Source organism: Lagopus leucura, unplaced genomic scaffold, assembly GCF_019238085.1.
Source record: "Lagopus leucura isolate 7727_CA_CO unplaced genomic scaffold, USGS_WTPT01 Super-Scaffold_100056, whole genome shotgun sequence".
In the NCBI taxonomy this organism is placed as follows: Eukaryota; Metazoa; Chordata; class Aves; order Galliformes; family Phasianidae; genus Lagopus; species Lagopus leucura.
Genome location: NW_024962302.1, coordinates 1,232,477 through 1,242,702, shown reverse-complemented (window position 1 = coordinate 1,242,702; position 10,226 = coordinate 1,232,477). Strand labels below are relative to the sequence as shown.

Genomic DNA, 10,226 nt, shown 5'->3' with positions numbered 1-10,226 from the left:
TGCTGCGCTCACGCAGTATTAATTTCAGCAAATTCATTTTTCTTCACAAAAGCTTTTGGTTATTTGAGATTAGGGGCTGTTAGGGCTCATTGTTTCCCAAGCTGTGCCTTGTTTTGCTGTGCTGCTCCAAGTCTGGTCTGCAGGAACTTAATCTCCCCTCTCCTGCAGTGGTTCTGTTCTTAGAAAATCTGTTCGCTGCTCTTGTGCAAATTGTTGATGGGAGATAGCAGTGGGCCTTCCTGCTTCTATTTAACGTGTCAGCAGAGAGAGACATCTGCTTGCAATTAAGGTACAGCCATGCTGAAGGATCGGGGTGGTAGATGTTAAACGATAATGGGAAGTCTTTATCGATTCATAATTCCTCGCGTCGTACAAAGGAATACATTTCATTTAAAATTCCTGGCCCAGGGAAAACCAGCAAAGCAGCAAGCAGTGCGGGCAGACTTGGGAACAGAGCAGAGGAATGGGAAGGATGGAAAATCCTGGCCTCATTTCTAAAATGCCATGCGTTTCTGGGTGTTGCTGAAGGAGTCAAGCTTGGCTAAGGCAGGGAGGAAGCGCGTGGCAGGGTGTGCAGCCGGGGCCATTTCAGAGCTGGATCCCATTCCTGCCCTGTGTGTCCCCCGGGCTGCTTGGTGACACGGGCTGCCAGCTCCCCATGCTGAGGATGTTTGTCCCTTGTAGATGATGCACAGCCTGGTTTCATTTCAAGCTCCCCAATGTTGGTCACGTTACCGAAGTCTCTTCCTTACTGAAGCAAATTCAAAACGCCTCTTTTGTCCTTAAGGTCTCAGACATGAGGCATGGGGAAGTTCCTGTCTGTGCAGCTTGTGACCAACGTGCAAAGCAACCCTGGGCTGGCAGGGCTGTGCTGTGGCATCACTCCATATTGACTGCTTCCCCTGTATCTGCAGGGATCTGGGATGGGGTGGGCGGCCCAGGAGCCCCCAGACCCCAGCTGGGGCAGTGCTGTGTCTGTAGGATGAGGATGATGCATTCCCAGCAGCACTACAGCTTTCCAAATCTCCAAGTGGCTGAAAACCAGCTTGTAAAACCAAAGGCAAAAGCTGGATTTCACTGTTATCTTAGTGGAAACTTGTGCTTGGAAGGAGGAATGCAGAGGAATCTTCATCTCCGAGCAGGGTCGAGGCACCGCGAGACAGCGATGCGGGGATCCGGGAAATCTCCCCTTATCTTCAGTCCGTTCATCAGGTTTCACACACGCTGATGTGCCGTTAAACTGCTGGCCCAGATGCGCGGAGCGATGGAAATTCAAAGCCGTTTTCACGAGCTAGTTGGAAGATCATTAACGAGCAATTAGTTTGCTAAGTGTTTGGCCTCGGGGCTGCTTTATTTCCCCTTCCCCTCCAAAGGCGGTAGCAGCTTTGCTAGGCTCGAGGTGCGATTCTTCCCATCCCCGCTGCTCGGCCCCTGGAGCTGCTGGGAGCTCCGTTGGGGCTCTGCATGATGCTCAGACGGGGCTGCGCGCCCCCCCCCCAACCCCCCCCCCCGGGGCTGGCGGTCTCTCCTTGGTTGGGAGCATTGCATTATGCAAGATTGAGTTTGATTTGTTCCCCCTTCCTCTGATTTTCTTTTTTTTTTTAGTAGCTGACAGTTGCTACCAACGTGAGGCACTAATTTATTTATATATTTATTTTATTTGGGACGCACGAGTTCAGGCTCTTTAATCATTTCCAAATGCCTTCCTCTAAAGGCTATATTGTTTCAGCGTTCAGCCACTAATTTTTTGAAATCTCTGAAATAAGACTCTGCTCTTGAACATGTGCCGGAGAGTTGTTCCTTTGCACTGTATTTTAAAAATATACATGTGGTTTAATTCAACCCAAGGACCGGAGGGGACATTTTTCCACCATTTCCCCCCTCCTCTTTTTCTTTAGAACGGTGTCTGCCAAACCACCGGGCTCTGAGCCAGCAGCAGCCCCTTGGATGAGCCCAAATGCATCTGGAGGTTAAAAAGTGTTTGCAGTGCAGCCCAGAGTCGTTGCATCGCAATGCAGGACCTGGGGAGTGTCTGCTGTCACCTGCTGGCTGAGGACAATGCCACCAGTGCTGGGATGCCGGCAGCAAAGAAGGGAAATTTAATGTGCTTGCACCGAAAGGCTTTTGTTCTCTTTGCTCTTTCGGTGTTGTTATGCGGGGCTGAAGCCAACACCGGGCCAGTCCTTGCTCAGAAGCTTCGCGGTGCAGATGCTGACAGCAATGCTGCGAGTTAGGCAAGAAATGGCAGCGCCTTTCTGAGAGCAGATGTTGAAAATCCCCGATGTGTTGAAGCAGTGGGATATTCGGATTCAAAAAAAGTGCAGTGAGACACGAAGAAAAGAGCAGGGGAAAGGGAAAGCTGCTGCTGAGCACCCGGTGGAGACAGAGGGTGCAAGAGGTGAGCATGAAGACGATGCTCTGTGCTGGTGGGGCTGCAGCTGTTCTTCCTGAGCAGGCAATGTTGCTGAGGCTGTGCAGTGCTGCCCACCTCGTTCCCTGCCCACAATCACGGCTGATGCAGTAAATACAGCGAGGAGATTTCCCAGCTGCAGCACTTGACAGCCTCTGAGGGACTCCCATAGGAATCTGCTATTTGTGTTGGCAGTCATAAATCCCCCAGGACTCAGATGACAGCCAGAGGCATTATGAGTCTGGGCTGTCTTGTGTCTAATATCTGCACTACGTTGATTTGTGATTCACTGGCACAATTATTTCTGTTCAGCATCACCGACCTGTTTACAAAAATAAAGCAAAATAAATATTTCATGCTACTTTAAATAAAAAAAAAAAGAGAGGTGCAGAAGGACAGCATACGTGTTGCAGCCAGCTGGCATCCAGCAGGGCCCAGAAGCAACAAATCTGATCGGTTCACATTGATCTTTTTACTGGTAATTTCACAGGAGATTTTCTACACTAATTAATGACCAGAGAGGCTGTGATGCCCCATCCATCCCTGGAGGTGTTCAAGGCCAGGTTGGATGGGGCCCTGGGCAGCCTGGTGTGAAATGTGGAGGTTGGTGGCCCTGCGTGCGGCAGGGGGTTGGAGCTTCGTGATCCTTGAGCTCCCTTTCAACCCTGGCCATTCTGTGATGATTCCCCTCTCTCGGCTTCTGAGCAAAACGCGTGTAACGTCGGTTTTCTCTACGATTCGATTCCGCAAAGCTCCGGGGGGATTCGGGGCTGCGGGAAGGAATGCGGCCGAGCCCCGCACGCGGGCTGCGGCTGCCACCTGGCGGCTTTGGTGCTGCCCGCATCCCCACCGCGTCCCGCTCCGATCCCGGCTATAGGGTGGTGGTTAATGGTGCTAAGTCCAGCTGGTGACCCGTTACGAGTGGTGGCCCCCAGGGGTCGGTACTGGAGCCCATCTTGTTTAATATCGTTATTGATGACCTAGATGAGGGCATTGAGTGCACCCTCAGTTTGCAGGTGACACCAAGTTTAGAGGTGGTGTCGGTCTGTCTGAGGATAGGCAGGCCCTTCAGAAGGATCCAGATAAGCTGGATCGCTGGGCTGAGGTGAAGGGGATGAGGTTCAACAAGGCCAAGTGCTGGGTCCTGCACTTTGGCCACAACAACCCCATGCAGCGCTGCAGGAGGCTGGATGACTGTGAAGAGGAAAGGGACCTGGGGGTGCTGGTTGATGCTGAACACAAGCCAGCAGTGTGCCCAGGTGGCCAAGAGGGCCAACGGCATCCTGGCCTGCATTAGAAATAGTGCGGCCAGCAGGAGCAGGGAGGTGAGCATCCCTCTGTACTCAGCACTGGTGAGGCTGCACCTCCAGTGCTGTGTTCAGTTTTGGGCCCCTTGCTACAAAAAAAAAGGACCTGGAATGTGTCCAGAGAAGGGCAACGAAACTGGTGAGGGGTCTGGAGCACAAGTCATGAGGAGCGGCTGAGGGAGCTGGGGTTGTTCAGCCTGGAGAAGAGGAGGCTCAGGGGAGACCTCACTGCACTCTACAGCTTCCTGAAGGGAGGCTGTGATGAGGAGGGCTTTGGCCTCTTCTCCCAGGCTACAACCAGGACCCGAGGAAACGGCCGCAAGTTGTAGCAGAGGAGGTTTAGGTTGGACATAAGGAAGAACTTTTTCTCTCAGGCACTGCAATGGCTGCCCAGGGAGGTGGTGGAGTCGCCGTCCCTGGCAGCGTTCAAGAGGCGTCTGGATGAGGAGCTGCGAGATCTGGTTTAGTGCTTGTGGTAGCAGTGGTGATGGGAGGTTGGACAGGATGATCTTGCAGGTCCTTTCCAACCTTGTGATTCTATGGTTCTGTGATCCTCGAGGCAGGAGATGCAGGGTGAGGGGTAGGTGAGGATGTGACCCCAGGAGCTCTGTTGGACGACGTTTAGCTTGCTGGTAATAATCAGGGCTTTAACCGTGTGCGATTTCATACCCCCCAAAGGGTTAACACGAACATCTCCGTATCCATTCCTGCAAAATGACCTCTGCAGGACCCTCCCAGCGATGCAGCTATCTCGTCTCCGTGCTCTAGGAGCTGCTTATCCTGAGCCTGACAGTTGGCTGCTGTCTCCAGACACTTCCGTGGCAGATGGTTTTTGTTACCATCGCTATGTGGTACCTCACCTGCTCTGTCAACTTGGCACTGCGAGCTGCTGGGAGAGCAGAGCAATGCCACGTGGTGACCCCACAGGCTGGGCAGGAGTTCTGCACTTGCTGTCAGCGTGGGAGGTGATTTCTGATGTCGTTCTTCTATGCACTGCACTGGCTCATGCCAGGTCTAAATTTGTCCCAGTGAATGAGAAATGCCTGCAGGAAATGCTGTTCCTTCCACTCTGTGGCACGAGGGGTACACAGTATTGTGCAGTTCATTAGGAGGATTTTTGGAGCTGGCTTCCAGGATTTAGATCCCAAAGAAGCCCCAAAACACAACCACCACCCTCAGAGCCCCTTGGTGACAGAATTCAGAATCTATTTGTTCGGGTTTGTTGGCATGCAGTTGCAGCCAAACTCACTTTCTAGCTGCAGAGAGGACAGAGGGAGATGATTTCCCACCTCTGTGCCCAGGGGCTGTAGCTGGAAAGGACTCTGCTGTCCAAGTGAAAGCTGGATGCAAGCTAAGGGGAAACAGATGGTTTCAAGATCAAGCCCATCATATGGAGGAGAAGCCAAACTGCTGATGGATGGGGCAGCTTTTAACTCAGGCATGGAGCCAGATGCAGTGTTGTCCTTTCTAAACTGCAGGACCCAAAACACAAACTCTTTCTCAGGCCCAGCTGTAAGGACAGCAACAGCAGAACTGGAACAGCACAAAGTGCTCCGATGGCTGACTGTGTCTGTTTTAGAAGGCTGAGAGAGGTGCTTTAGGAGCACAAAAACTGGCTCTGGAGGAACAGTTGCATTTAGGAACGTATAGCAATAGCAGATGTCACACTTGAGATGTATCCTGCAGCAATGGGTCCTTCGTGTGCTGCTGTGAAGGCACAGAGACAGGAGGTGACTCCAAGGAGAGAGAAGCAATTGCTGAATTCAGTGCAGCCTGGTCATCTTCCCACTGCCCACGTGTCGAAGCAATTAGTGGGCACAGGGCTGTCTTCAGCACATCCCTGGCTGTGGCAGAGCACACGAGAGAGACGTGAGATGCTGACTGGGTGGGGAGTGCTGACAGCATCGTACCTCATTTGCAAGAGAAAAGGGGGTTGCAGCAGGGTGTGACGTGTCTGGAAACTACAGAGGTGGAATGGAGCCACAGGGAAGCAGAGATGCGTTGAACCACCTCTTGCCTGGCTGGGTACGTGGTGACAGATGCCTGAGTTGAGTGGTGGAGCCGTGGTGTGGAGCCAGGACTTGTGCTTGCTCAGCAGTGTGCTTCGCTCCCAGCTGCAGGAAATCTGTAAGAGGAAATTAGATTTCAAACGGTTCTGCCTCGCTCTAGGGAGAAGGCTGGGATTGAGGGAGGGCTCACTCATCACCAGCTCATTGAATGTGGAAACCCAATCCCCAGGAGCCCTGTGCTCTGGGGCAGCCCTCTGCAATGGGTCATCTGTGCAAAATGTGGCAGCAGCAGTGATTTGGCACTTGTGAAAGAGCATTGTGCTGCGCCCTGAATCCACATCCAAACTGGGACGTTTTGATTATTTTTAGTGTTACTTATGAAGCGTGCCCTATATTCACCCTGGAGGGCCAAATCTGAGCTCTCTCTTACTTTCGGAGATGGAAATGCTTTGTTTCTGGAAGGTCTCCTGATGGAATCGTGTTGTGTTTACATTTGCATTTCTCATCTATAACTCGGTATGCCTGTCATGCAGGGAAAGTGAGCTTTGTGCTTTGAGAAGCGTATGGTGTGGGGCAGGGATGTCCCTCACCGAAGTTACTGCAGCCTGGAGGGGTCACAGTGGGGCTGCACTTGAACACTGACAGAACATCTGGGCAGACAGTTGATATCTCAATCCATTTCCAAGCCTCACGACCGTCAGCAGCCCTGCCCAGATGTGTGCATTTTATGTGCTGTGCATAAAAAGGCAGATATTGCACGGGGTGGAAATGTGTTGGAATCGGTGCTTTGGAAAATACACACTCTGCTGGAATGTGCTAACAGCCACCTTGTGCAGGAGGGCAATTAACTCTATTTAATGCCCACGAAACTGAGTCAAAAACTGGCTTCAGAAAGCAGCTCGCTCACATTAAAGGGCTTTATAATCATTATGCTAACGTATTTCTTTGGAAAACATTTTCAGTTTCTTAAACAGTTAGCATATTTATAAAATATGGCATAAATTACTACATATTTCTTTATTCCTGCTGATTGCACAACCTCTAATTATACTTAAGCCTCTTATTTGTATATCATGGCAGCATTAAGAAAAGCTCTGTGACTTGTCTGTGTTATTCTTTCCAAATAGCAGAGGGCTGCAGTCTCTCCTCTCCTTTAGGAGAGTTCTCATAGTTATGAGCTCAAACAGAACCCCAAGTGTCCTCTGCCCCCCCCCCCAGCTCTGCACAGAACATACAGACAAAGGTTTGCAATTTACTGTGACAGGTAACATTCAGCTTTATGCTCGTTGGACTGCACACACTGTGCTTACAGCCAGCTTTTTTGCAGTAATTCATTCACAGGAAAACATTTTCCTGGATCCCTTTTCTTGCTGCAAACCGGTGTTGGGGGAATGGAACTCAGTGCTGCCTTTGGTCCCACAAAAACTCGGGGTCCTCTGATGAAGTCAGAGGTTGGATGTCAGGGGGAAGTTCTTTATTATGAGAGTGGTGAGGTGCTGGAACAGCTGCCCAGAGGCTGTGATGCCCCATCCATCCCTGGAGGTGTTCAAGGCCAGGTTGGATGGGGCCCTGGGCAGCCTGGGCTGCTGTGAAATGTGGAGGTTGGTGGCCCTGTGTGTGGCAGGGGGTTGGAGCTCCGCGATCCTTGAGCTCCCTTCCAACCCTGGCCATTCTGTGACTCTGTGTGTTTCTGTGATGTGAACGTGGCTGCTGAGGGTTTGCTGCTGGTCACAGCATCCCTGGTGTGAGCAGCTAAATATGGAAAGCCACCGGTGGGAGCAGAGCTGGTAGGTGCCACTGAGGATCCATCTGTAGCTGCATCTGTGTTGCACTGCTCTGGTTATGCATTGATGTGGTATGGAAGTACGTTAATGCCTTTTAAGGGATTTTGCATCTGAGGGCTGTGGAAAAGAGGCAAAGAAGTGTTTGCTTGCCTTGCTTTGGTTTTCACAATGTTTTTTTTCTGAACATCTGTGTGGCAGTGTAGGGGTTAAGGAAGTGGAGCCCTGGAATTTCAATGCCGAAAGGAACTCCCTTGCAGTGGGTAAAGCATTACACAGCTTTCCTTGTTACGCCTGACAGATGTGTGACAATAGACAATGAGTCAAAGTGGGGAGCCAGAACACAGCTAAGGAAAAGCTGCTGAGAATTACTGGTGTGGGTGGGCGAGCGAAGCCCTCCTATAGCAGAGCATTGTTCTCCTGGTTGTAAATCTCAGCTGAAATATGAATACCAGGCTTCCAAAGACTTCCCAAAGCTGGAATGTGCATCAGCAATAACCGAACTCAATGTGCCCTGCACAGGCTCCTATTTATCACTTTTATGCTGAGGCATGAAATCCACACGCTGTGAGGGTGGGAGTCTGTTCTGGAGCTGGGGCCGAGGGGAAGATGTTTCTCTCAGAGCAGCTCCTGCATCCCAGAACGTGCAACTCGAGTGGATAACAAACCCAATGACACTGACTGTTGTTTTTGCTCTTTACCCCATGCGGTTGGAAGCAATGCAGTGTGTTTGCTCTCCCAGATTGCTGGTGAAAGCTTACAGTGGGTAATTCTCACTCCGTAGCTGTTTACAGCACGGTGACCATTCCCAGGTGGCAGTCTGGAACTCATACTGTGCTGGCAAGTTGGAAGCTATTGTTTCCTTCCTTGATAGAATGGCTGCACAAATCCCAGTGCAGCACGGGCTGTGGATTTTTCTTGTTCTATTTATGACTGTAAAATTGTGCATTGTTTCTGCTGACCTCTCTGTGCTCGAAATGCTTTTCCAATCCTGTGAAACTGGTTGCTGCCTTCTCAGAGGATCTGTGAGACTGGGAGGGGGGTTTATAAAGTTAGAGAACTGCAAATCTGCTTTCCCCACATTTTTCCTGTGTGGTTGTTCTGTTCCATGTGCTTATGACATTCTGCATCTGATAACTGAGATATGTGGGAGAAGACAGGTCAGTCCCACTGACAACTCGCTCCCCAAATCCCTCCAGCACAATTCCCAACCCACATCTCATCCTCGAGGCTCCTCAATATCTGTGATTGCACCTTCTGTCTCACCTGGGCTCCTCCTCAGTGTCTGTGTACCAATCCTTCAGCTCTGCTGGTGCAATTTTGGCACAGGCTGAGGTCCTTCTGGAAAGGAGGTCATTGCCTGCTCACTCAGTTGGCCCCCAGCTGTCCTTCCCCACGTTACACATCTCTGCTCTTTCTGGCACAATAACTGGGATGCAGAGGTCTGGCTCTTTGATGAGCATCTCAACACATGAACAGGCAGGATTTGGACAGGCCAACTGTGTCACAGAATCACAGAATGGCCAGGGTTGGAAGGGACCTCAAGGATCACGGAGCTCCAACCCCCTGCCGCACACAGGGCCACCAACCTCCACATTTCACAGCAGCCCAGGCTGCCCAGGGCCCCATCCAACCTGGCCTCCAACACCTCCAGGGATGGACGGGGCATCACAGCCTCTCTGGCAGCTGTTCCAGCACCTCACTGCTCTCTCAGTAAAGAATTTCCCCCTGACATCCAACCTCAATCTCCCCTCTCTCAACTTCAAACCATTTCCCCTTGTCCTGCTATTATCTACCCTTTCAAAGAGTCACTTCAGTGCAAATATCAGATTACAGCCTGCAAGCCAAATTGTCTGCAATTTCATGAGTCAGTTAAAGGGAGATGGGGACAGCAGCATGCAAAACGTGAAGGTCAGTGTCAGTCGAGTGAAATGTCTTCAGTCCATCCTTAGTAAAGCACCGCAGCGTCTCTCAGAGAGCCACAAAACCCTCGATGTGCTGCTGCTTTCAGCTCTGCCGCGGATCCAGGACTGAGTCGATGCTTGGGGAGGAGGTTTCACCCGCGCTGCATCCCTGTTCGGTGCGATGGGGGCAGCGCTCATAGCCCGGCCCTACGGCTTGGCTCCGCCGCTCCCGTTGCCGCCCGGTCCAACGCCCGACGCTCCGGGAGCCGCGAGGTGTCGCCGTTGGTCCACGAACGGCCGCGTTCAGCCCCGCTCCGCTGCTCCTAAAGTCGTTCTTTCCTCAGCTCTGGACCTTTATTTATTTATTTATTTATTTATTTATTTATTTATTTCCGCATTGCAAACGCTGAGAGAAGATCTGCAAGATGAATTCGCCTGAATTTTTTGCATCCTGAAGTCCAAACGCTCGAAGCAGCTCTTTGCAAGCTCTAAGTGATAACGTCTCAAAGGATTTATGCTGAGAGCGCTGCGGTGCTGCTTCTCAGATTTGCACACGTCCTGTTTGGCTGCACGAGGTGCAGCAGTTGGAGGCTCCATCCCAGCTCAAGTCGGATGGTGCCTCTCTGTGCCACAGCCAGGCTGAGATCTAAGCTCTGGGCTCTAAGCTCTAGGATGGGCTCTAAGCTCTAGGCTCTAAGCTCTAGGATGGGATCTAAGCTCTAAGCCGGGCTCTAGGCTGGGCTCTAGGCTCTAAGCTCTAGGCTGAGATCTAAGCTCTGGGCTCTAAGCTCTGGGCTGAGATCTAAGCTCTGGGC

The 10,226-nt window shown here is 51.4% G+C and overlaps 1 protein-coding gene across 1 annotated transcript in view; it reads left to right on the top strand.

The window, feature by feature from the left end:
- Positions 1 to 226: 226 nt before the first annotated feature.
- The window catches only part of ZMAT4 (zinc finger matrin-type 4), a 95,004-nt gene continuing 85,004 nt past the window's right edge, over positions 227 to 10,226 (top strand). The window contains exon 1 of the mRNA XM_042886243.1: positions 227 to 289. The gene's annotated coding sequence lies outside the window, so the exon portion shown is untranslated. The remainder of the gene's footprint in view (positions 290 to 10,226) is intronic.